The sequence below is a fragment of the Phaethon aethereus genome, assembly GCF_964289735.1.
Source record: "Phaethon aethereus genome assembly, chromosome: 4".
Taxonomy (NCBI): Eukaryota; Metazoa; Chordata; class Aves; order Phaethontiformes; family Phaethontidae; genus Phaethon; species Phaethon aethereus.
The window spans coordinates 8,483,368-8,509,288 of NC_138578.1; positions in this window are offsets into that span (position 1 = coordinate 8,483,368).

Below are 25,921 nucleotides of genomic sequence, written 5' to 3' on the forward strand. Positions count from 1 at the left end.
AATTCTGGGGCTTTTTTCAATCAATCTCGGAAACAATATGTTTTTGTAGTTTTGCAGTTGTGTGTGTTTTTGCTGAGTTGGTGAACCTCTAACTTTTTAGTACGCAAAAAAGACCCATGACACTGAGATTTATGGCACAAGCCAATAAAAAAAATACCTCTGGTGGTATGCAAAATATTCAGAGGGGTTAGGAAAATAATAGCCTCTATCTCTACATGGCAAACTGGTATTGATATGTTAGAATTCCCTCAAAGCTTTCACTTAAAAAGTAGTATTGCTTTTTACCTTCAGAAACAGTCTGAGAAATGTTTTTCTCTTGTGTTCACGTATTTGCTATCATAAAGACTTGTGAAATACTGCAGAAGAATTTCCAGGACCCTTCGGACATGTGGAAATAAGACAGCATGTGAAGTCTCATACAAAAGCTCTGGACTCACAGCATCACCAACCCTCTTATATTACTCTTGAGTAATATAAGATCTGAGCTGTGCTGTCATGACATCACAGAGCTTTTTTCCATTAACTTGAACCCCTCAAGACATTTTACTTCTCTAAAACTTTTTCTAGTGTGAGTGAATGTACAGATTACCAATACTCTGCAAGAAAAAAGGTCTTCTATCAAAACCCCCATTAAAGTCAATGGGAGTCCTGTGGCTAACCTGTCCATATAATGCACTTAAAGTCTGCAGCTGAACGGCTAACTGCTTAAGATTATATGTGTAACTCCTAAAAGAGTGTTTTTTAAAACAAAGCAAAAATATTTCGCTGGGAACCTAAGAACTTCAACACACTAAGCTTTTTCTTTCTTTCGATTATCCTGCGTGGATCAAGCAGGCAACACTAGAGGGGTCTCAAGCTCACGCTGCTGGAAGGACTTGATTGCCCTGGGGGACAGAAAACAGAATCCAGCTACAAAGTTTTGGTCTCCATCCCAGATACTTAGTCTATTAAATGAGTCAGGAGGTTACAACTGAAAAGAAATAAGCCCCGCAGCAGAAGTGTATTTTGCAATCTGCTCGCCTTGGAAAGGTGCTGACGCAGAGTCTGACTGCCAGTGTCGGGAGATGGACTGATTGCTATTGAACCAGATGGGTAAGGGCAGGGGGAAAGGGGGGGAAACAGGCATTTGCAGGCTTCTCAAAGAGGGCAAAAGTCATGCTTTTCTATGCCTTGAGATGCGTACTTCCCCCTCAAACTTCAGCATGCGGTTTCAGCAAGACGTGACTTGAGGCAATAACGCTTTCCTAATGACACAGGCTACGGAGCTTGTGTGACGTGGCTGGGGAGCGTGGGAGGTCTAGTAGCTGGGAGCAGAGGTCGAGGAGCCACTCAGTCACTTTGTCACTTAGGGCAAGTTACCTGACCTTCTTGCACGGGCTTGAGCCATGTCACGTAAAGAAAGTGGCTTGACACCAGGATTTCATGCAATACCAGAAACCTAACCTGAAATAAACTTCCTTTAGTTCACTGGAGAGGTCGCCTGTATAATCTTGAAATGTCACCCACGTCAGCTGGGTGCAAAACTGAAAGAAATCATCAGCACACCTTCCAAAGTCTGTCCTATCTCTACGCTTGCATAGAAAATTAAGTATTTATAAGGCACAAGCGGTGTTTGTGGGCATAGAGTAAGTAACTGAATTGCAACTCGGCATTTGCAATTGCTGTAATGCTTGGTAATTAAAATCTGTTGACCTATAACCACATGAAACTAAAATTAGATGCTGTTTCTGAAAGCACAGGCCTGTAGGTTTTAAAGATTAAATCAAAGAATTTGTGAAGCTGGAAAAAGTACATAATTAAGGATCCTTCTCATTCCAGTTCACTCTGTCGTTATTAGACTGTGTCAGCAGATGGTAAAACTGCTCTGAAACAAAGTACTGGAGCATTTGAATAATTCATAGGCATAAAAATATTACCGTTCTTGTTTCTCTTTGCTTGCTGAAGCAGTGGAGAAAAATCATACGATCCTCAAATATTGTTTCTGCTTGCAGTGCTTTCCCTCTGCTCTGGCTGAAAGGGTGGCCATTTACACGCTGGAGCTTGTGGCTGAAACTGCTCACAAGAATCAAATAGAGATTGTTTGAGGCCACTGAGTAGGTAGAAATAACTCTTGTAATTTCATGGGCATCTTTGAAAAAGGAAAGTACGTTAGGGTTTTCCACCTTGAATTACCAAGTGTTAATTGGGGGGGGGATACAAATGAAAAGGTTTAAAGAATTTCCAAAGAGAAAAGGGAATTTCATTAAATCTTTGGAATGGGGAAATAAAGTCTGTTTCCAGAGGTACTAGATACGTTGCCCACTTTAAAAGTAATTTTCTCTTATTACTCACACAGAGAGCATGCTTGGCTCGCTGTGAGAAGCACAATCGAATGGTTGAGTTGGTTAATGCACTTGCTGCACCCTTTATACTCAAATAAGTATAAAGAGCATACTGTTTCAGTGTCTGAAACTGGTTCCACATGAATATGCTCACGTGGCAGCCTTACATGGTTAAGGACGATTTTACACATGCAGTGCTTCCCAATTGGGGTTGCAACTGGAGCAGAGGAGATCATGCTAAAATACGTGTGTTGTTATTGTGCGAATAAAAACGCTACATGTGTGTCTTAAACACACGAAAAAGGAAAGGCAAAAGTTTTGCCTTGATCTTAATTAATGAAAAAAAAAAAGTTGGTTTTTTTTCCCCTAGGTATTTGTGTTGGGTCTTATTTGCTTATGTCGGTATAGCTTCTTCCTTGTGTGTTGTTCCAGCAAACGCACTGCAGTCCAGCTTGATGGCTGTAACATGTAGAGCTGGCTTGACCTGTTTGATCGCAGAATCTTTTGCAGGAATCAGAACAGCTTTTGTAGCTCTACTCCTCCTGTAGAGGAGTAGAGCTTTGGTGACTGCGCTTGGGAAAACCTGAAGTTAATAACGGGGCTATCTAATCAGCACTGCGAGTTAAAGAACATGAGATGTTCATGCAACTTTGCTTTAAACATGTGGCATTTTCCGCGAGCTTGAATAGTCGGCGGTTACTGTGCCACTGAAGAACAGAGATACTCTATACCTTAAGGTTACATAAAGCACTGCCTGTTTTACTTTTTAGTAATGATCCCCATGCTGCTTTTTTGTGTTCAAACTCTTTGTAAAGACTGGAAAATTGTGTAGGTGATGTTTTCAGATTGCCTTGAAGGCTCATAAAGAGCAAGTGCCTGGGGTATTTCTGCTCACAGCACATGGGTCACTAAAGAAGGTGTGTGCTGGGGAGTCAATGGTTTTCATACCTAAACATTTGTTCCTTAGGCCAAGAAGAGATCACAAGATCAGCTAGTACAGACTTGTAAAACACACCATTATGCATCTGTCAAGCATTCTGTGTCAAGACCAAAGACTTCAGTTAGTCTGTATATTAGTGCTTAAAAGCATAAAACATGACTCCACAGGCAAAGACCCCACTGGGAGGATGACTGGATGGCGAGATGGATCTCCTGGAGGGTTCCCTCCCACCCTTGTGCCATAGAGAAAGCTGAAAGCCAGAAATGCGTCCCCACCTCTGGCTGGTGGGAAAATTTCTTCTGTCCCCAAATAGTAGAGCCCTGAGAATGATGTACCAAACATTCGGCAAACCGAGGGGATTCCTCTGTGCTGTCGGAGCCCTCTCCCCCAGGTTCAGCACCTTGCCCGCTGCTGCAGTCAGTCTCTGGTGCTGGGGCAGGAAAAACAAAGCAAACTTATTCCTCAAGAAAAAAATAATTCTGCTTGATATCAGTAGAGAGCCTTCATGAACAGGATTCAATTACAATTGTTGCATAAATATGCAGCTATTAAATGGGATAGTGTATTGCAAGCAGAGATATTTTTTCAGAGGGAAAGTGAAAGAAGGTGATAAACGGAAGGGTCTTGTCCCAGTCTTAACACGTGTATAAGTGGAAGAAATTCTCCCCAAAACTGATCAAAGCATACTTTAGCAAGTTATCTGATCTTATGTCAAAGCTCACCCATTTCCTGAGTAAGTGATTCTAATGTTCAACCTTCACAGCTTTGAAGGTGTCTGTTTCAAGGTTGCGCTAGTCTAACTTTAGCTCCCAGCAACTGTAGGGCTTTAACGCTGAAGTCTGACCAGCCTTCACTGCCAAACTTCTTGTCCATGCATATTACATTGCAAGGCATTTCTTGCCTGCCTTCCGCTGCTTCGGGTAAATGGGGCTCCTTTGGCCTCAACTCAAAAAGCTCTGTTCCAGTTCTGAAATCTCTCAGTTCTCCCTGGTCCTGGCTACATCTTCCTGATGTGCAACACCAACCCCGAACATGAGATTTTGCAAGATGCTCTATCACTGACACTCTCATTAATATTCCTTTTAAAATTATATTTAAGGAAAAGAAGCCCTGTTTGCCACAGCTTTGGAGCAGGAGCTCCTGTGGAGGTAATTTTCTACAATGACCTGTAGATCCTCTTCTGACTCGTAGCTTGCCAAGACAGCCCACCATTCCCTAAGTACAACCTGTCTCCTTGTTTCCCAAGTGTATTATATTGCATTCAGTTGATTCAATAGGTTGTGGTTTTAATATGTGATCATATAACTCCGTGAGCTAAAGTGTTCTGAGTGGTAATCTGTACTCTTCTTTTGTTACCCCACTAATCTTACCAGGAGTCGCTTTAGAACACTGTTCATCTCCTTGTATAAAACTTCTGAATAACAGACATCAGCAGTTAGGTTCTGACAGGCTTCTAAAAGAAACTGGTATCTTCACTGACTCTGTTGTGGTATCTTCTGATGGGTACATCTCACTATCAAGGGCATTCAAGGTTCATTAAGGACGCAGGTTTCTACAGAAAGACTCTGGGTGAAACAGAGGTGAGTCTTCCAGCTAGGAGCCCGTGATGAACAGGAGGGAGGGGAAGAGGACTACATTTGTGTATGTTCATATTCACGTGCTGCCTTTGGATGAAGTTCCTGTTGCCTGTGGATGACTCAAAACTGAATCAAAGGCAGGAAAAGTGAATGTGCTAAGAGCGTTAGTCATTTCGCCTCTTCTACCTGTATGGTGAGGAATTGTCCTTTAGGCTTCTAGTTTACCACCACGTGAAGCAGTCGTCTTTGTGAATGCCAAGCAGTGGTGCAACTGGCTGTATATGTGTGCTTCCCACCTCTTAAAGTGGGTGACTGATAGGATAATTTAGTTTTCTGCCTTGCATACTCAATCAAGGGCTTTTAAGTGTACAAAACTGTTCGAAACATAGCAAAAAAAATTTAATTTATCAGCCCCCGTGGTCAAAGACTGGAGCTCTGCTTTAATGCATTTTTCAGTTTTCCTCTTAAAAACCTGTGATGAGTTTACTTTCTGTAGCCTTTTGCAATAGAAAGAATGAGAGGAATTTGATGTTATTTTAATCCTTTCCTTACGCAGGTAATGGAATGTAAAGTATGAAAAAAAAAAATCTGCTTCCCAGAATACCGAGTAAGATTTCTAGGAATGGATTAAACGGAAGAGTTAAATATTTCGTAGCCTTTAACTTAATCAGTTGCAATTGGGTCTCTGTGATAATGTGCACCAAGACCCGAGTATCTGCAGAGGTCAAGGCCAAAACGTCGCATGTCGCCTTGCTGCTTGCTTCCTTCCCTCGTTGTGGCCGAATGAAAATCAAAATGACTTTTGCACCAATCGTTTCAGCCTTTCTTGCTGTGGTTTGCCCAAGGGTGCTTGCCTGCTTGCCTTCCTTTTGCTGGCCGGCGCCGCGCGTGGCAGGAGACCACCTCCGCCGCGTCCCAGCTGGGTGCGCGGGCTGGCGGAGCAGGAGGTGCGATACGGGCGGTGTGTTGCGTGGCGTTGTGGCAGGAGGTGCGGGGCCAGGAGGGCAACGGAGAGGGCTCGGCAGGCTCCGCAGGCAGGTGAGGGACCAGCTGGGGTAGGACCCCCTCCTCGTTCGGAAGAGGAAGGTTGCAGGACGTCGCCTTCCCGTCGGCTGCAACCCTGGCGCCCATTGCTGTCCCAGCCCGGGATTCGCGACGTGGCTGGAGCCCGGAGGGTGCATCGGGACAGCAAGGGAAAGCGGGAATGGCGTTTCTACTTGCTGCGTTAAATTCAACACTTGGAAGAGTCAGCGCTGTTAGCTGACAGAAAGTAGTAGGTGCTGGAAAATACTTCTGCAGCCAGACGAAGTGTCTAAATGCATGTTTGTCTCCAAACCGGCGCTGAATGTAGTTTAAATGAAGGAAACTTTTGGGACTGTAACCTTTTTTAGCTTACTGCAAAAATGTCTAGTTTACTGGGCTTTCTAATGACTTTAATCCATTTTGACCATTGAAATTATAATTTACATGTAGAGCATAACACTGTTTCTGGTCTAGTGGGCTTACTTTCTGTTCCCAGGGATATTATAAATAAGAATTCAAAAAAAGAGGGTTTTTTTTCTTCAGCACTCATTAGAAATGGAAGTAGAACTTATCAGCAATTCTAAATCACCAGGAAAAATGTGGCTAATTGTTTTGTGTGTTTTCTGGAAACCACACGAACATCACACATCGATTGAAACTGGCTCCTTAAAAACACGATGTACACAGTGAAATTTGTTGGACGCAATAGCGTAATAGTGAAGAGATGTGCAGGAAAAGCCCATCGAAAGTAGTTTGGTATCCAGTCAGAACTGATGACTAACAGCTGCCAGGTGACCGTTTCGTGAAGAATTAATCTTCTGCCTTTGTTATCTCACTCCAAAAACTCCTTCCCAGAGACTCGGAGTTTCCTCACTGCGTGCCCGTCTGTGCCTCCTCCCCTGCGCCTCTGGGAAGGAGGCACAGAAGGGCATACGATGAGGGAAAAAAAAACGGGAGAAGAGCAAAAATAGAGCGGTCAAATATTGTCTCTGCGGTCCTTACGTGAGTCGTACGTCCAGCCAGATGCTATACAAAAGTCTTCCACCCCAGCCCAGTGCCCGGCCAGCTGGGCAAAGCTGCCGGCCCGGCGCCTCTCGGGAGAGGCTTGCTCTCATTTCTCTCGGCGAGGCGGCTACCGAGGCTGCGATGACGGAAGGATTACGTGGGTATGTGACTGGACGTTGGAAAGGGGTCTCGGCGACCAAGCAGAGGAGGTACTTAATTTTATTTTTTTTTTTTAAAAAAAAACAAAAGCTCATATTCTGAGGGAGTTTACAGCACAATCTGTGTGAAGCCCTAATTCCCTAAATCCATCTGGGCTTCCAGCGGTACAGAGAATTAGTGACCCTGGCAGGGCCCAGATGGCAGATGAGGATGCGGAAAAGGGTTGCTTATTTTATTAACTCTAGCTACCTGGGGGGAGGGGCTAAGCCCACCATCTCAGATTGAGGGCACAGAGAATATACTATGACAATTAAATCCAATTAAAATATCTTTAACGAGAAATCATGGCAGAACGATGCTTCCAACATTTGTTTTTTAACTCTTCGTGTGGCTGGGGCGGAGGAAGCTTGTATATAAAGCTGAAGGAACGAGTCCTGCCCAACAAATGGAAGAAAATGAATTAACAAATTTTGCAACTAGGAGGGAGAGGAAAAGGCTGTTTGTTTATTTATCCGGGAGCTAAGGGTTTCCATGAAGTCTAATTCTTAGAGTCTAATTTAAATGCCCAGTCTTTCTGCGTAGTTATTGGAGACAAAGACTTCTGCAGATGGAGTTGGAGTCCTCTGAGGACTTCCTGACTGAACAGGGAACGTCAGCTCCCAGCAAGGGTTCGCGCGCGAGATGAAAAGCCAGAGAGTGTGAATATCCCGCAAGGTCTTTCAAGGTCTTCCATTCCGTTTTTTTAGAGCAAAGCACTAGAAGTCATGTACACCTGAAATTAGGGTCTTGTTTACTACAACAAACACAAAGCTTATTTTGTTCTGCCAGCATTATATGGAATATCATATCTGCAACTGCGTGTAATGAAACACAGTGGTACATCTAGAAAGTAATCTTTTGATATATGAACATGCTTTCCTATGCTTTTAACAATTTTATTTTCCAGTAATCAGAAAACTGTATGAATCCCTGACGTGAATTTCACAGTTTTGCTATTTGACAAGACAGATACAAAGCTGTTTCATCAGGCTAAAATTTATTTGCTGCTCACTAAAAACATGTTTGGAAAATAACGTAAAGCAAATGCTTTCTTCTGTTTTTTTTAAATTGCTTTGGTGGAGAAAGGGAAAACTCTTTATATGATATGGGTAATAATTTGTGATCTTCATGAAAGTGAGTTTTGAGTAAGACGATGCAGACACACCATGTCTTCTAAAGTCAATAAAGGGACACAAAGGACTAGAAATCCAAAAATTTTAAAATAAAGAAAAAAAAAGTGTAAGATAAAAATCTGTTGTAAAGCTGTACTTCCCATTTATTAGCCTCTGACATGAATCCATGATTTTTTCACAATAGAGTTTAAAATGAGACGGGCTATGTTGAGTTTACAGCATACATCAACACATAAAAAGGCACTTACTCCCCCATTCACTCCCAGTAGTTTTTGTACTTGTTTATCCATTGGACAAAAGCAAAGCATGATAGAAATGTTAGCAATAAAGTCATTAAAATATCTGTCATTTTATGGGGGGGAATATCAGCGATGGGATGAAAAATTGCAATGAGACTGAATCTCATTGCTGCCGTTTTTGTAAAATACCATATGTAATCTTAATCTTGCTGTGATTTTTGCCTAATATACTTGTTCTAGAACCATGTACTTTAGGGATGAGCGACATCTGGTAGAAACCAGCACCCTGTATTAAGATTGATTTTGACCAGTCAAAACAAGGCAGATTTACATTGTCCAATCTATTTTAACGATTACAAGTTCAGCTGATGCAGGATGGATGCCAAATGTTAGTATTGTGCTCAGTGAATACTCTAGTGTAGTATTTGCCTGATGGATGCCACAAAAGACATGTGAGGCAAACAAAACCGATGCACTTTGGCCTCCCTTTAATTTCACAGAAAATGGTTACTTTTACTGGAAAAGTTTTATCTTAGTTCACCGCTTTAGCAGAAAACAGACTTTTTTAGCTGAAACTTTCCTTGCTTATTGAAAATAACTGTACTGAATTTAAGCAGAAAGAGTTTAACTCCCTCGTGCTGTTTCATGGGTCACGTGCTGCAGGCGTAGCTACATGACCAACAGGACTTCAGTTAGGCTTGACAGGTCAACTGAAGAGCAAACACGATGGAAATCACAGAGCATCTTTTGAGACCCCTGATGAGAGGGAACTGCGTGGAAAGTTAGAGGCTTGCGTGCGTGTTTTGTTTGTGCGTTGTTTTCATATGTGGAGGAGATGGAGGCTGTAAGGTCTCCACAAGCAAGGAGATAACATATGTGCAGGTGTCACAGCAGAAATTTTGGTAGGACTCCTCGAGACCGGGAAATGCATCCAGAGCGCTGTGCGTGCAGAAACATCCCTAGGCTGGGAGGGATTTGGTGGTTCAAGAAAAAAAATATTTCAAATGAAACAATGAGTAAGTCTTAGGCAGCTCAAAGGTGTTTAAACCTTCCTTGCATAATGCAGTGTGCTCTCTTTCATTGGTGATAACAGTCTAATGTCACAAGTGCCGTATGCCAGGAGAACGTGGCATTGCTGGGAATAGTAGGATGGAACTGAGCAACACGATATGTAGGCTAAGAGAAGGAAAAAAATAAATCTGTTAAGTGAACTGTGAATAATCTGCTGAGGAATATATTGGAAGTTTTATCTTTTGAGTCACTGGAGCTATATAAAGCTCTCGAATGTGTTTATGGGGAAGCATCACCATGCTGGCACGGAAGTGACTTGCCAGTAATTTTCTGGTAGTAGTCTTTTATCAGGTCAGAAAGATGATTCAGCTCTAAAATCGGAAACATTGTTTAAAATTTTTTTTTTCTTTTTACTTGCATATTTAGCTTAGTTTTGATGCTAGGCTCTGAAGTAGCTCCCGATTTGAAGCGGCTGTTTTGGGGAGAGCCTGCGCCCGGGACAATGCGCAGAGCCCTGCGCGGGTTGTGGCCGTGGGAGGTGGTGCACAGGTTTGGCTGCTTGTGTGAGATTTCTTGCCCTGCTTACTGAAAAACCATGCCGCAATCTGGTCTCTACGAACATGGGGTGACTCTGGGATTGCCCGAAAATGTGTTTAAAAAGTGACTTTCTTGCGCGGAGCGACGGGTGGAGAGGACCCAGGTCCTTCTGGGGGCAGAACGGGAGGGAGAGCCCTCCTGCGCGGATGCCCGGTGGGCACGGGGACAGGCCAGCAGCTGTGCCTATAACCCCATCCCTGGACCATTGTACTTTTGACCCAAACAACCCTTAAACCCAACCCAGGGATGACAGAGTGTCAAATGACAGCGCCATAGCGTACTGGCTGGTCAACAGCAGCATCAGTTTTGATCCTGAACTACTCGTTAAGGCGACTTCGGGATTGCAGTCAAAAACTTCGTACGAAAACGCTAGCTGTTAGGACATAAAGGGGCCGGGCATGTATCTTTTTGAGCAAATAAATTGGGAAGAAAGCAAAGCAGTGGTGTGTCCCAGGGATCAGTGTTTAAACAACTTGAAGAATGTGAGCAATTCATTCTGAGACACCAAATGCAAAGTGAAGGTAGAATTAATTACGAGTATGCAACTCGTAAACAATCTCTAAAGGAGAAGAACACGCAGGGAAAATATTTGCTTGTATGAGCATAGTTGATGTTTCATCTCCTGACCACTGCTGAAAACTGAGCTGTCAGCACCAACTTTTAGGCATTGTTCCTGGGTGCTAACGAGCAGATCGGAGCCAAACGTTTTATACATCAGTTTAGGAATGTATTTTCCCCATGTGAATTATTTGATGTTTGTCTAAAACGATTCACTTCATTTAAAGCAGCACAGTTTCTTCCAAAAGCCCCGTGAGAGCGCAGAACAAGGCATGATATAGACTATTAAAGGTTTCTGAAATCAAATACCCTCTTTAGCCATGGGTACAAGAAACCTTGCAACACACTTATGAAACCATACACCAGGATGGAAAATGTATTATTTAGCAGTTACTGGCTCTAATTCTCCCCCAAGTAGGAGGACATACAGCTCTTTTTAGTTGTTGCTATTAATTCTTTTATTAGCCTTAGCTAAAATGATATAGGTGTTCTTATGTACACCAATGTTTGATCCAGATGAGCGAGATAAACACGTCTGTGTGTTCACTCTGAATTTGTGACTTCTCTGTTTAATCGTGCACTCTTTATTGTTGAATGATGTCTCAGGAAGGCTTCAGCTACTGGAAAAAGGTCTTTCCAAGCAGTTTATTTTCACTGGTATTTAGTCATTACTGAAATCACCCATTAGGAGTTGTTCACGAGTTGTTTTCCTGTCTTGGGAGCAAAGAGAGCGATCAGACGATCAGTGGCTCTCGGAATCCATCCTGGTCTTCTGCAGCGCGTGCAGAGAGATTGCGGGTAGAAGGGATCGTGCAAGGTGTGAGGAATATGGGAACATTACGACTGGTACTATTGCTCCTCCCCAAATGTTAAACAAAGGAGAGCCATCTCGCTGAAAACATGCAGTCACCTAAGGAGGAACAACGACAAAGTCTGTAATTGCACAACCGAGCTATACTGATAAAGCTACCTTTCAAAAACAGGCCTGGGTATTTTTTTTTTTTTCCCCGCCAATGAAACCTCTGGAAAGCCCTAAATAATTGAGTGTTTAGGAGCCAGCAACTGAAATAGAAGTTGGAAGTGCTGTTTGCACAGGTGGCTAGCCTACTGGGAGACTAAATGCTTACCCTCTCACCCATATCAATTATTCTGAGACTCTCTCTGTTCAATGTCTGCCAGTATTGATAACAACAAAATCCTTTTAGAAAACTGCTGATGCAATGTTTATCATGCTGTCTTTATGGGACTGATTTTTTTTTTTCTTGTTTTCCTTTTTGCAAGGATATAGTGAGCAAAGGTGCTGGAGGAGCTGCCAGGACAGCAAAGTAACAAGCCAATTAAACAACTACCCCAAATTTCCAGGAGTCTAAAAGTAAACAAGCTGAGAGACCCTGTGGGGATCTAGATTGTTTTACTTTAAAAGTGTGGTATGGGCTTCTGTGCAAACAATGAAATTCAACAATTCATCCTTCCAGTTGCCAAGGGACTTACCTGTCTCTTGAAAAAGGCTGACTTACGTGAAACTTTGCCGTCTGGTCCAGACACTGCAGCAAGTTTCATACCACACACAGAGATTTGCTTAAAATGAAAGCTGCAACTTTTATTAGCTTGTCCCTGTGCAAAACAATGACCAGGATAAATCCTGTGAGACTTCCCCGAATAAGCAGATGCTGAGATTAGAGCAGTCCTTAAAAGGAGGCAATGCCTCATCTTTCCACAGAGATCCATCCAAGCTACGAGTGGGAAGTACCCTTTGGAGCAGATAGACTTTCGGTGGCATCACACATCTTCTGTACTGTGTGGTTCTCTTCAAGCTTTGACTTACTAAGTCAAATGTTTGTGAGAAAAGCAGATCTACTTAAGAAAGAAAACCAAAATGCAACAATAAATTGCTAGCACTCCTATCTCGGCAGGAAAGCCAGAAAAAAACCCAAACAAAACAAACTCTGATTTGTGACCTTTGTGCCAAAAATGCACAGATTTTTGGTCCTGATTGCAAAACAGTTGGATTGCCAATTCTGTGCAACTCAGAACAGCAACAGGGAATCAAGCAAATGCCACCCATCAAGTGTTTGGAGTCAGCAGCAGCTCTACTCCTCTTGTTACCTCAGTTAACCTAGGCCTGCTCCCTACCCAAACTGTTTGTTTAACCTAAAGAATAATAATGAATGATCCAGTGCCACCAATTTGTCATGTGGGAAAAGTTATTCAGTCCCTTTTGAAGACCTTGTGGGCCAAAGCATAAGAGAAAGTGTGAAAGCTCACAGCGAAAAACAGGAAAGCCCCAGTGAAGGAGAAAAGGTGACAGAAAACTGCTATAAAAGTCTATGGACATCTTGCAAGAGAAACCCAAACCGCTGTTCTAAGGTGTGCAAGTCTCAACAGTTGTCTTAGCCCTGCTAGATGAGGGCATTTTGTATGAGGAGCCGCATGTGCCGGGACCTGGGGTGGTGATTAACGTTGCCTGCCTCTGGATGCACTGCTGGGTCCTGGGTGAGGGACCTCAGAATTAGGGCTGCCACAGGAGACAGCGCTGCTTGTCGGGGCTCCTTTACGCTTGCACTGTCGCCTGTTTCTCTTGGTCGTTCCCGTTGCTTGGCTATGCAGAGTTGGAACTACTCTGTTACGGGATGGAGAAAATGTATGAGCAGAGGGAATAGGTGGAAATAATGAGTGAGGAGTAAACCAGCCCTGTGTAATGAAAAAAGGACTTAAAAATTAGTTTGAGGGTGGTTACTTTCCTTATACAATGAAGCTGAAGCAGTGATGCCGGAAGGTTGATGCTGTTGATGTGAAGCCAGCATACAGAGATGACTAGAAATGCAGAGAATAGTTATTTTTATTAACCCAAAACCATATTATTCAAATACAGTCAAAGTGGACTGATCTGGGGGCTGTGGTAAGCCAGTTAATGTATCGGCAGATTTTCTTCCACATTAGTGGGAATCTTAGAAGAGACTACTCTCTACAAATATATAGCACTTAGGAGTTCACAGTAATTTCACGGACAGTTATTCTTTCCTCTTTGTCCAGATTCAATGTTAATGAGAATTTGCTGAGATTTTTGCAAGACATAGAGTACCAGTGACATCATAAAACTTGCAGTCACACGCTAACGGCTGAAGAGGGGAACCCAGCCTCCGCGGGCGCCCGTTCTGCATCCTGCCCGAGTACGTGGTCTTTGGTTTTAGACAGACAGTCCAAAGGAGCTCGCATGGTAACGTCTTCCCTATAATAGTTTGTTTTCAAGCCAAGTCCCTTTTCACAAGGACCCATCCTTAACAGGCTGTCATCAGGTTCATGCGAGGTAGTACTGAGAGCCCACCCACCTCAGCGACTAGTCTTTTTTGGACGGAGCTGACTGTGTGGTTTCCAGGTCAGACAAAGTGTATCCCCCGAGGAGAATGATTCGACTTATGGATTTCCTGTACTTTCCTATTGTCTACTAGTGTCTGGGAGCTAATGTCAGTACTGTGCCTAGTTATCATCAATCCACAAATTACTTTTTTTTTTTTTTAAAGGCCAAAAACCCCTCTCGGAGAGCATTGCTTGGTTAAAATTTCTGAAGCAAACATGCTCGCTCGTCCGTGAGTGTCTGGATAGTGAGGACTTTTCTCTGTGTAGATAATATTTTAAAGTTCACCCTGTAATCAAATGAAATGAGAATAATGTCCTCTAATGTTTCTCTGGGTTAGTGGGTTTTATGCAACCAGCAGCGACACAGTGGCAACTGGTCATTTCTTATCATTATCATCCCATTGCTCTGCAAAAGAAAAATGCAGCAAGTAGGCAAAACGACCAAGAGCTGGAAGAGGAGCACACATTTTCCCTTCAAAATTCAAGCTCTTGATAGGTTAATGGGATAAGCTGCCACTATCGATGCCTCTCAGATGTTTTCTGGAGAAAATTGACCCTGCTGTCTCAGAGCCCTGAGACAAAGAGCCAAAAGGAGAATCTTATTTCCAGTTATGCTTGTGGACACAGATGCTTAAATACGAGCTGAAAGAAACTTGCATGGCCACAGACAATCTAAGATAATGCTATAAAATAGTGATTAATTTCTCGATGTCAAAACGGGGTGTATACAGAAACACTGCCAATGCCTGTTGTGTGCTTGATGTGTGTGATCCTGGAGAACGGAACAGAAAGAAGAGAGTCCTCTGTGTGTGTCTGTCTAAGTTTATAAACATGCATACACAGTACAAAATACTGAGGAAAAAATTTGCTGTATGTATACATGTTATACACAGTATGTCAGCATTTGTAACAGATGTATTGTGACAATGATGTCTGCATGACAAATTGCAGGGTCGTTTGATAAACTGAGCCCTCCTGTGTTAAAGGGCACTCGCTTTTGACCTCTTCACCTACAAAATGTTTGTGCTAGGATACTTTCTGGGGCACTCAAACCAATAAGCCTCTGTCTAACAACAGCTGCCTTTGAAAAATAGCCGAAACATATGTATTGCCCCCCTCTCCCACAAGGTCTTTATTTAAGATAAATACATTGCTCCAAACTGGAGTCTGCTGCAATAGTTGGCGCCGGGATTATTACAGGTTTCGGATCCAACAAGCCATTGCTTTCAGCGCTAGGAATTTCTTGTATCCTAATCTGGTTCTTATCCACAGAGTCTGGGTCCCTCCATGATCTTCCTTGCGATCTCGATCATCGTTCGAAAGGTCCACACAGCAGTGCTCTTAATTACGGGGGTACTATCTGGAAAGGAGGTGGTGTTTATGTCAGCTGTACCTGTTTTTCTATTTCTGAAGTCTGTTCATATGGTTTTGTGGTACGGGACTTTGCAGAAGAGGCATGGAGAACAGAGCCTATGAAAACATATCTTGAGTTCTCTAAAGACCATCCAAAATATGGCTTCTGTGAAATAAGTGACATAAAAGGAACACAGAGTGATCTCACTCGCTATCCAGTTTTACTGGCAGTTGTTTAGGTCGGCTTGTACAACTTCCTTGTGGATGTCTGCTCTTCAGAGTAACTTAACTGTGTCTGCCAATAAGTCTTTCTAGGCTGTTCTCACAGTCTACAGCGTGTAAAGTACCCACTTAGAGCAGTATGGATCTGAGGTTATGCTCACTAGAATAAAGAGTGAAACAGAAGCTTTCACAGGAAAGCTTTTAGAAAATCAGCTATTGAGAAGTGTGAGGTTCAGGTGATGGGCACAGTAAAAATTCCCGTTTACCCATGAGTTCCACAGGCTCACAAGATGCACTGCAAGGAATGCAAAACCTTGAGCTGTTTTACGTTTTCATCCATCCCATTCTTCTACTCTCCCCCGTTACTTCCTATTGTCAGAGTTGTGCATCTCCAATGCTGCAATAATTAACAGTTCTAACGGCAAGGGTGAATGGATAGAAGAAGGTGTATTTGATCTTGCCAAAACTGTCTGGTGATCATTTATCCTAACTGTTACTTAATTAGACTTATGAGTTGTAGATGTTGTGTTTGAGTTTTCACCTCTGAAAGGACTATCGGAAAACTGTCTGCCCTGTTAGTCTTGCAAAAATAACCACTTGTACTTTTATTTTTTAATACTGTTGAGGTCTGACTATTCTTTCCTAATATTTCTTCCAGTTTTGGGCCAAGTATTACACATTGTCTAAATAGTTAATTAGCGGAAGCTGATCTTCCATGGATTAAAGCATAACACATTTACATTCAGCTTTTGCATCTTGTAATCAAAGACAGTTTTTACTCGCCATATGCTTTAATGTAAGAGCTGTAAGCTATATGGAGAGGCCCTTTCTCTTACTGGCGTGCACATCTAGCGTAGCAGTGGCCCTTCCCGCTCTTCTCTAGCCCCTACAGAGCTGTAAAGGCTTCGTGGGGTGGGCATTGGAGCAACAAATCTTTGAAGATCTTTTCTTGTATGGCATGTTGACTCTGCCTAATTAAAGTCGCTTGTAGCATCAGGAAAGTACCTAAGGACTGATTTTCAAAATGAGACATGTCATGGCTGTTGTGGAGTGTTATCTTTCATCCTGACAGAAATACATAGACAGTGACTGTCATTTTTCTCCAGCATCCATTATGTGCTTGATTAACCTTGTTTTCACAGACACGGAGAAAATTAAGCAGCTGCCCGCTGATTTATGCATCCCCTAATCGCACATGCAGCTGAAGTAGCGGTCGCCCAGATTTCAAAAACTGGGTTCCTAGAGCGTGACTAGAAGCATTTCTTATGAGCAGTTCTGATGCTGATCACATAACCAGCGTGAAGGCAGAAGTGTGACCATGACACTTGTGCAAACACGTTTGGCTCAGCTGCCTTTTAATTAGCGACTGGAAGCATGGCTTGCCAAATTCTGGGGCCTGCCTCCGAAACGGTCAGCATCTAGCCACGCGTGCTGTGAAGCGCTCGCCGCTTCTTGGTTGCCCGCTGAAAGCTTGCGAGTCTGCAAGTTTCCTCCGTCCGCATCTCATTGAACAAAAAATGTCTTGTCGGGCTGAGGGGAACGAAAGCAGTGTGGGGAAGGCACCGCGACAGCTTCTCATCTCTGCCCTCCTTCCACGAAAATGGCACCTTTCACGTTGGCGGGAGCGTCAGCCAGTCTTCCGCAATGTTGTGTCAGCTAAAGCCCTTTTGACGTTCCGGCGAATAAAAATGATTTAGTGTTATTTCCTTATACTTTATTGGAACTTGGAATATCCACCATACACTGTATAGAGCTTGCTTTCTAATGTACACAGAAAACAACTGGAATTACACATAAAATTAAGCCTGTAGGATAAACTCTTTCCTACATGCACATGTGCTCTTTATAGCTTCCAAGTTAATTTTCTGGTAGAAATTTTAAGGAAAGCATGTGCAATACCCCCAAATCGCTTACACTACAGCACTGTCTTTAGAAAAGAGTTCGAGGAAGAAAAGGGGTCTGCTCTTCAACTTTTATTCTTTAAGAATGTCATAGCCAGTTGAAGAATAAGCAGTGAAATGAAAAGTCATTGAATGGAACATTTTCTGAAGCCTTCCTTTTTACAGTTCTTTTGACACATCTTCTTGAGAGACTTTGAAGGACTTTGGAGTTGCCACGGTGATTTGTGGACACCAAAAAAAGTCAGAAAACCTTTAGGGATAAAATCTTAGAACAAATGTTTTTATTTCTGCGCTGTGGTATGGTCAGTGCAGAATAATTAATGTTTGCGAGGCTCCTGAAGAACAAAGTATGCATTATGGGCCATACTCATGGCGTAGCTTTCTTTTCTCTGTTTCGCTATGTCTGAATAACTCACCCAGCTGAAATGATAAAGCAAACTAGACTGCTGGGAAACACAGTGTAGCCAGGCTGTTGATACAAGCAATTAGTGAAGAAAAGTATGCAAAATAATTTTTTTTCTCTGAACTGAAGGAAATTGTACAAGAATTTGAGTCTGGAAACATCTGAATGTGTCTTCATTTATTGCTTTTCTTGCAGGCCTGGGGGCATGAATACCAAACACAATGGGAAAAGTTCTGAAGTTTCTGTAACTAAAAGTTTCTAAAAAGTGCATTAGAAACCAAACTAAATGCAACAGCTTCAGAGAAACAAGAGTTGGCAGCATCTAAGAGACCAAATGTCTCTTAGAAGATATTTTGCAAGCATCAAGAATCTAGTTGGTCAGATAAAGAAGTTCGGGGGAGTAGAGATGCATCCTCAAAGAGAACTTGGAAAAGTATGGAAAACGTAAGGACCTGGCCTGTTAGGTAGAAACTGTGGAGGACTAAATTGGTAGAGAGGTTGGCTGATGTTTAGTTTGCAAAACCAAACCGATCGGAGGAAGCACTAAGCAATTGGGAAGGGGGGGAAAAAGGAAGAAGTGTTAAGTCACTGCTCACAAACCGCTGGGACCAGAACTCCCAGCCTGGCAGTTTCCAGCTCTAGTCTTCAGCTTGTTGGCCTTGTCTTTTTGCAATGTTTCTATTATTGTGATTTATAAATAGAAGCCAGCCAGACACAAAGTGTTCTGAACAAAAGTTTCATAGCCTTGACACTTCGTCTTTGTTTGTTACTTTTGCAGAGGGAGGGACTAGTAGAAGAGACTCTTTTTTTTTCTTTTTTTTGGTTGAGAGACTCTCTCAACTACATCTGTAGTTGAATCTTCATGATTTTGGACATATACTATTCAAACTATTCCTTTTTCCTAAAAAAGTCTCCAGACTTTTAAGTGAGGTGTGTTTTGATTTCTATTTTCTAGCCTGTCTTCCCTCCCAGTTCAGCCAAGGATGAGTCCTTTCCTGGTCAACTAGTGTGTCACAAAACCCCTCAAATCCATAAAATCTGTGGATTGCTACGGAGAGAGTAGAGCTGATGCATTGCGGAGCTAAATGCGTTACATCCAGGCTACGATACGCATCTTGTTCTGTCAGCACCAACTACACCACGTGCGACGGCTCGGCTTGCCTTGGAGAAGACTTCAAACCCAGCGTTGAGCGCGCCGGGCTCAACGTCGAGCGTCGAGCACCTGCAGAGCGGTGCTGCACTGAGAAAAGCTGCTTTTGCCAGCCTGTGCACGGGACGGTTTCGTCTTCCCGTCTGTCTCTTCACGGCGTTGCTGGCGCGCGACGCGCAAAGCTCCGGCCCCCCTCGGGGAACGAGGGGGAAGGTGGTGTGGGAAGTGACGAACGGAGGGGTGAGTGGAGCCTCGGAAGCCACGCGAGCTTGGTGTAATTTTGAAAGCCTTGGTGTTGAGCAGCCGCGCTATCTATCGGATCTTGCCTTCTTAAGTTTACCAGGAATTTATAACAGAAAAAGAAACAAACTTTTACAGGAGACCCTTTGTCAGAAAGACTCCATCCTTTTATGAAAAATGTTTTTGTATGAGCATAATCTATTAAACTGCCCATAATCTGACCGCTGCGATCTTAGAATAAAGCATTTTCCCTTTTCTCCCCCTTGTGAACACATTTTCAAGCTCCACCGCCCTTTAGGGGACAAATGAGTTCATGAAGTTCATTGATAAACAAGATTGCTCCTATCTGGACTTTTGTTTTCCCTTAAAGAGTTTTGCCGAGACGTCTGTAGTTGAATCTTCATGATTTTGGACATATACTATCCAAACTATTCCTTTTTCCTAGCTCCTAATATGGCAAAGCCATTCCTACCCAGTAACACTGATAAACATTTTCATAGCGTGAATTGTGTACTCGGGGCCTCCAAGATGTCCTGTTTGATATACTAGACCTCATAAAAATGCAGGAAAGGCAGATGCAATTTGTGCCCGCCTGGAAGAAGAGTGCTGCTTTGCTTTGCTCGCGTAAGGGGAGCGTAACACCTGGGTACTGCCTGCTTTTGAACCGGCCATGACGGAGGAGGAATTATTTTATAATGCAATTAAGGGGTAGGTGTGAGAAAACCATACATATAAAACACAAATAGCTTCTGAACAGTCCAAAGCATTTTTGGCTCCCATGCTAATCGGAAACCTGGCAGGGCTCTTTTCTACTGCTTCCTCTCTCAGCAGACGCCGAGCGCGGCAAGGTGTGGAACGCAAGAGCTGCTTGATCCTGTACCCTGCCTCCAGCAACGCCTGCGCTGGGAGCATGCGGGCACGTGTAAGGATGGAAAGCGGATGGAGTGACAGGTCGTTTGATACGAAATGCACATGTGGTTTCTGAAAATTCTCCGCCCGTACTGTCCAAGCTCCATCAAAGTTAAAAGCGTAAAGGGTGACCGCGATGATTTAAATTTTGCCTGGTTGATTAACGAGCAAGCAAGGAATGCCTGCAAAAGGGAAAGAACCTACAGAATTGTCTCTTTCCCCCCAGCTAACATGGGTGCAGAAGCACTTAGTCTAGGTCAATGTACTTTCCATTAAACGCTCAGCAGTTAAAGTGTGAACACTTTTTAGGGTAAGAACTACAATCCACAGCTTTGGTCTCCCTATTGAGTGTGCTATGAGGCCATATTAACTTTTATTGTCTTTCCTAGCTCTCCAAAGCAGTCTATCTTGCGATGAAAAAGTGCTCAATAGGAAGGTGAAGAAACCCTCGCTTTGGCAGCAGCCAATTTCTTGGTGTTAGGAAAAGCGCCTGGAGGTCTGATAGGAGTTTGAACAGCATCAGGCAGAGGATCTTCAACATGCTGTGCAATTGCTACAGCCTTTGCCTTGAAATGTACCCACCTTCTTCCAGAACTGGCGTCTTCTCCATTGCTGAGGTGGATGGATGGTCAAAGAGGCTGTGAGTCTTTGACAAATATTAATTTAATACATCGAGCACTTTCCTGCAGTCCAAAGATACCGGTATTAGGGGAAGCTGGGATCTGAGGCGTGTCCTTGCTCATCTGTCCCTTTTTGGCCAGCTGCGAAGGCTGGCTCCTGTGCTTACCGTGTGAAGTACCACCCTCCCCATCTTCTCACTGCTGCGTCATCGGTGCCAAGGCCAGGTTAACCAGCCCTTTCCAGGGAACGGGCACCTAAATGTACAGGAAAGGCAAACTCTGCATGGCCTAAGTGAATCACACATGGTCTGCTTTAAGGTAGAGAATTGAGCCTAGACTTCTGGAAATCAGGTTATACCACTGGACCATCCTGTCTTTATACACAGAGACATAAAGGATGCTCTTAAACATGAAAATTATTTGGCTGATACCAAAAACAAAAAAAATGCCTCAAATTGTATTTCTTCTATGGTGTGCAACAGTAAACATGAAGAAATACTGAATTCCCTTCATTAAGGATTAACTATGTAAATATGATCTATCACAAAGTTTCAGTGAAGACGTTAGTGCTTTATGAAGAACTGAATCCTTCAGGTCAGGGTTTTTTTTCTACTATTATTTATTAAAGGAGAAAAACAATAGCAAAGTGGCCAGCCAGAAAGCCTAGGGGAATCATTCACGTTCAAGGTGTTAGTATTAAAAGGCACGATAGGAAGCAGATGTGCAGAAAAACAAAATAAAACTGCAGGCAGGAAGGGGTACCTCAGGCTATGGCTGTTCCTCCTGTACTAGTTAATGAGAACTCCACAAGGAATTACTGATTTAATTACAGCTCATAGGCAACAAGTTAGCTTATCTTTTATAAATGATGCATTAGAATTCTGTGTAGGAAATGTAGGCTTTTGCATGGTTCCGCATATAAAAAGGAGGAGGATACCTCTGATGGTAAAAAAATTCAGTCTGCATATGGCATGCCGGCCACCGTACAACATAATACGGAATGTATTATTCTGATATTATGTTGGCCTGGCATTCACAAAGCAAGAAACCGGGAGACCTGAAAAAAATTTTTGTTTGGTGTCACCTATCACCAGCACAAGGCAAGGGTTATACAATGCCATGAGAACTTTGCTCAGTACAAATACATAATATTGCTTTGGCTATGCCCGTCTAGCTGAAGAAATGGGGATTTGGTGAGTCAGTGTTTGCCCCTAGGCTGCACATTGGGTGCGTGCTATGGGGTCACGCAAAGACCTTCTCCCCAGCCGTCCGGAGAAGAGCAAAATGCTGTGCGGTAACATATTTTGTGACACAAGGAATGACTCCAGGTGCCACTGGTCCTCCCAGGTGAATGTGGACCCGGCGCTTGCCCACCGCCCTGGTAACTCTCGTCCTGGATCCATACGCAGCGTTGGTGGAGCTCAGAGGCTTGCCCGGTGCTGGTAAGGTCAACTGCTAGTGCTGAATTCGGGCTACCCTGATTAATTTCTCTGTGTCTAGGCATTATAGCAAATATGTCAGATTCTAGATCGGGATATACTGAAACTACTATCAGACCTGAAAAAATACTTTGAGTGAAATTTTAGGTCATTCCCAAGCTTGTATGAATCGGCAGTTGTTGCTGAAATAGGACCAAATCCTTGACTTTTAGGCTCAAGAATGAAGGTCAAACCCAGATTTGTAAGACAGCTGATTATTTTAGAGGCCATCTTCAGATGACAAAAATATTATGAAGTTTTGGTTTGCAAGGATATTATAGGAGACTTAACCCAGAAATTTTTCCATAGTTTCTGCTCCTCTCGCTGACTTGATCCAAAAAAGGGGGAAGGTAGAACAATAAAAAAAAAAAAAAAAAGACGGTGTTATTAAACGGTCTCCTGAATGCAAAAGATGCCTTTAGGAACATTAAAGAAAAATTACATACAGCTCCTGTGTGTCAGGGCTCAAATTTTTCCAAAACCTTTATTGTTCAACCGGATGTGTCAGAAACTAAACTGGGTGCACTTTAATGCCAAGAAACTGATGGTAAAGAGCATCTAGCACTATATATCACCGAGAAATCACTCCAGAGAGAACAAAGATATGCAACAATGGAGAAAAAAAAAAAAAAAGAAAGTTTCCCTATAAAATGGGTTTTAGAAGCACTTTTCTATTATTTCTTCAAAAATGTATCTTGGTAGAAGATTATGGGCTCTCAGTATGAATAAATATAAAGAAGAAAAAGGGGCATATTAGATAGTTTATGATACCATGCAGTATGTCACATCGGTAGCGTACCGTTGGTCCTGTACCTGGGAGGGCTCTCCTGGCAGGTAAAAGCGTTTATCTACAGGTTTTTGTCAATTAGGGAAGTCCTAGGAATTAGGAAGGCGGATATTTTTCACCCCCCCCTCCCCGCCCCGCATGCGGACAGACTTCAGACCGTGGCTGAGAGACTTCCACGTCAGGAGCGTTCCGACATTGGCGTCGCACGGGATGGAAAAGTGCCAAGCTGGAAAAGCTGGAGGGAAGAAAGGTCCTTCCAGGCAGCGGGTGTTTGGGGCGTTACAGAGCCTTCCCCCTCAGCGTTTCGCCTTGTTCCCTTAATATAGGGAAGGAGGGGAGAGAGCTCAGACCCTATTTCTCACTCTACATATTTGTTGCCTGGGTACAGGGCGACCCGAATAGTCCCTTGGGTGTTCTGCGTGTGTGTGCTGGGCTGGGTGGGGGAGCTGGCTGCTCTCCTGCCCTCCTACACTTTCCCCAACCTCTGGACGTGTACGTTGTTTATTACAGTTCTATATGTGAGGTCTGGAACCAGTTTTGGCACCAACAAACCAGATTTTAGTTTGTCGGCAGCCTCGTACCAACATGCATGTGCGCGTAAATTTAGAGATATAAACATATATTGGCAAGTGATGGAGAAGCCATCTAAGGTGATTGCAAAGTCCTCATTAGCTCTGACTGACGGACAGAGATGCTGAATTGCTCTCTTGCTGTCCTCTTCTCTGACTACAGACTGTGCACGTAAATGGTATCAGTCGTCTTTGTCTTCTCTAATATTCCTCTGCTCTTCAGGGTTCGTGACTATCTCCACGACGCACCAGACTAAGATACTGACGGCAGCGCGCGGGCCAGTGCCACACCGGTTTGGAGAGACGGGGTGAATGCAGCGGAGAAAAGCGTAGTTAGCACATAGCTCTGCGTTGCGTTTTCCCACCGTGCCCCAGCTTGCTCTGTCTGAATTTACCGAATTTTCTTCTAGAGATCAGGCTGCAAATTTCAGTTGCAGAGGCTTTCGCTGGAGATGTCCGTTCAGTGTCACCCTGGGGTAGGTCTAAAAAGCTGCAAGTTTTGGGCTTGAGTTTTCTAGTAGCAGTTCACTGCTCCCCTGTTTGAAAGACACAAATGGGAGAAGGTTGAGGAACCGCAGCCAGGCAGAGCCAGCATCCCCAGCTAAACCAGACTGAACGCAGGGCCGCAAAGGAAGAAAACCTCCGCAGCTGGAGTCCACGTTTGGTTTGGGGGTCAGAAACACGGGCTTTGCGGTTGTTAATGAAGTCAATGTCACTACCTGTACTTCTTGATTCTCACGCAGAACGGTAGCGGTTGGAAGGGACCTCTGAAGATCATCCGGTCCAACCCCCCTGCCAAGGCAGGATCACCCAGGGCCTTTCATGCTGAACAAACCCCAGGTATTTTCTCAGGGACACAAGACTAAACGTATAGCGTGTAGAAAGGTAGTGGGGAGCTGTAACTGAACAGTATACTTCATGGGCCACAACGTCACACTGGGGATAACTACCATTTTGGCTAACCACATCAAGACGAAATCCTTTTCTGTTGTTTTTTGTTGTTGTTGTTGTTGTTTTTAATTGTGTTTATTTAGAAGAGAAAGGATCCTAAATTTTATTTCCATTGCCAAAACTGAGACATTATAATCCACAAATAAGCACCTAGACAGACAGCCTAATTTTGTAAGCTTTTCAAAAATCAGAGGGCAAGCCACCTCCCCTGAATAGGTGACTAATTAAGAACCGAATTAGGATCGTTATGTTGTTGTTTAGAACTTAGTCTTACAGACCTCTCCTGAAAACCAAAGTGATCTACAAAGAACGAAGTTCCCGAGCTCCAGAAGCAGAGCCAGCTGACGCTCTCTGTTGATGTTGTAATACACAGTTCAGCTGGTGGTAATGAGCGGGGTGATATATATTTCTCCCTTTGCTTAAACTGACTAAATGAATTAGGGTTTAAACTGTATATTTGCTCTAGAATTTCATCTAATTCCACTCCCATTGCAGAGCAACATTTAAACATAAAATTAAATAGTATATTCAATCTGTCCAAGTCTATAGCTTGTTGACATTGAACCTCACACAGTTCTTACGCTGTCTACTTGGGCCGACATGGCGCTATTAGATCAACAATACCAGCTGTTTTTTTAATTCTCTTGGGAGCCAAAATTTAAATAAAGCTAAATATTAGGTCTGTGCTTGGATCTATTCTATAAATATTGTCATTAATTTAGGAGACATTTGGTTTGGGTTTTTTACATTTAATTTTTATTGTTGATTTTTACGATGTTGCGTTTGTCATTGGTTTTTAAGATATTCATAATAAGTGTTTTGTTTACCATACTTTTGTAGAGCAATTTTTCTGTCGTGATTAGATGTTTCTAATAGGCTTCAGGGTCTGTTTGCTTTGCCTCTGTAGTAACTCTAATTACAGGTCCACATACTTAATGTCACTGAGTATGTCAGAAAGAGCAGGGGGCTGAGACTTGGTAAGGTTTGGAATCACTTGCCCCCTTCTGGGTGTCTTAGTGATGGCTTTTGGCCCCGAAGAAGTCGCTTACCTCTGTGATCTGAAATGTTATGAGCTCTCAAACAGGCAGCAAAGTAGTTACCAGGAACTGAATGCAGTCTCTATCGTGTCTGTATGATACAGCTCCTTTCTGCAGCTTCATACCGTGGCTGGAGAAACTGGGGGTATTACAGGCTTTGCCTTGGTGAAGCCCACCCACTGTAGTGGTCCCCTGCTTACCAAATCCGTATGTATGTCTAAACAACGACGAGCTACTCGTAGTTGTGCTGAGGGCTGATACAGGCTGATCATTTGTGTCCAGGAGCACAGGGTGAGCATACAGCTAAAATTATCAGTGGTGAGTATCTAGACAACACTTTAA